We start from the raw sequence: 1557 nt of genomic DNA, 5'->3' as shown, positions 1-1557 counted from the left end.
CTGGTGCAGATCTGGAGCAACCAGAAAAGCAAGTCGTATTTCGGGTTTCGTCGGCACAGGGGCCACAAGCCAGCTGGCAAGTGACCGGGCCAACGCGTCGAGCGCACACAAGCAGAAGGGCCCCACGCAGCACTCGTCGAGTGTGGAGGGGTGAGCTTTGGTGCAAGTGGAGCTCGGGGCTGGGGCTTCTCAAACCCCGGTGCACAGCTTCGAGGATCACTCGTGGGCTGCACGGTCAGCGTCTCGTGGCCTTTTCAAGATGGCGTGCCCCACGCTTCCGGTCGCCTCCACGGGTCTCAGCTCTGCAGGGACTGTGGATCGGGCAGGTAGAAGGCAGGCAAGCTTGATCTCGTCGATCTCTGTCGCTCGAGTTCCGGCGGGAACTGCAACAAAGCAAGGGTCGAGGGCTGGATGGTGCCTGTTTGCACAGGGTGGTCACTCCTTGACCACAAGGGAGATTCTTCAGTCTTCTCACGTCGTGTAGAAAGTCGAAGGGTCCAGATTTCGTTTCTTATGTTTCTTCAGGATGATCTGAAGTCCGTTGGGACTGCTCCCCCTCTTATTCGAATCTAGGGGGTTGGACATCCTGCTAGGTCCCCTCCTATGGGTGGGACCCAGGAAGGGGGTGGTTACACCCCTCTCCTTTTATCCTGGCCGCGCTGGGACAGGGGCTGGGAGGCCCCAGAACCGGTTTGGCCGGATCCTGCAAGGGGCAGCCTTGTGCTCCCCAGGCAGTGTCTGGTTTCTTTGAAACCTCCCTACTCCAATCCACTATCTCCTGTCTGGGGTGGTTTGACACCGCCCTGTGACAGGAAACTCTTTGTCCAGGCCTCCTCTGCCGGGTTTCGGTCAGCAGCAGGAGGCCAGACCCGTGTCTGTGGCAGGGGCATCCATTTTGTGGATGTGAGGCTCATTTTAAATCAACCGCGTTTCAGTAAAGTAACATGTCTTCTCCCTCTAGAAGGGTGGAATGCTACCCCCGTCGCCAGAACTGGCGAGGGGGTAGTATTCCAATTCGTATGACACCTTACACGACATGTTTTGATAAAGCCAAACCAAAGTTGCTATATAACCGCGAGGATTATAAGGCGCTTAAGAGTATATGGTATGGCATTATCCCGGATCAGCTTAGGGAGTTGTTCCCGACAGCTGCAGACAGGCTCAGCTCATGCCAGAGCTCCATCTCACATAAAACCACGCACTCTGCCTCCAGGATTGATGAGGCCTTCCATAGGAGTGGCTCACAGGTTATATATGTGTCCAGATATAGGTTTAGATATAGGTATACTATATCTAAGCAAGGGGTGATTACACCCACTTGCCCCAGCTGAGTGATCAGCCAGTTGTGTCAATTTAGATAGCCAGCCAGGGGTGGCAAAAGATATGCTGCAGCCCCTGGTAGGCCTTGGATGCACCTATGCCCTGGGCACCTATAGTGCTCTGTACAGGGGCTGATAAGGTGACCCAAGCCAATCTAGTTATGCACCTAGGGTACATGGAATCCATTTTACAGAGAGAGCAGATAGCCTGGGGCCCTGATTAGCAGGGAACCAGGCC

Source organism: Lissotriton vulgaris, unplaced genomic scaffold (assembly GCF_964263255.1).
Source record: "Lissotriton vulgaris unplaced genomic scaffold, aLisVul1.2 SCAFFOLD_1390, whole genome shotgun sequence".
Taxonomy (NCBI): domain Eukaryota; kingdom Metazoa; phylum Chordata; class Amphibia; order Caudata; family Salamandridae; genus Lissotriton; species Lissotriton vulgaris.
Note: the sequence above shows the minus strand (reverse complement) of the source record.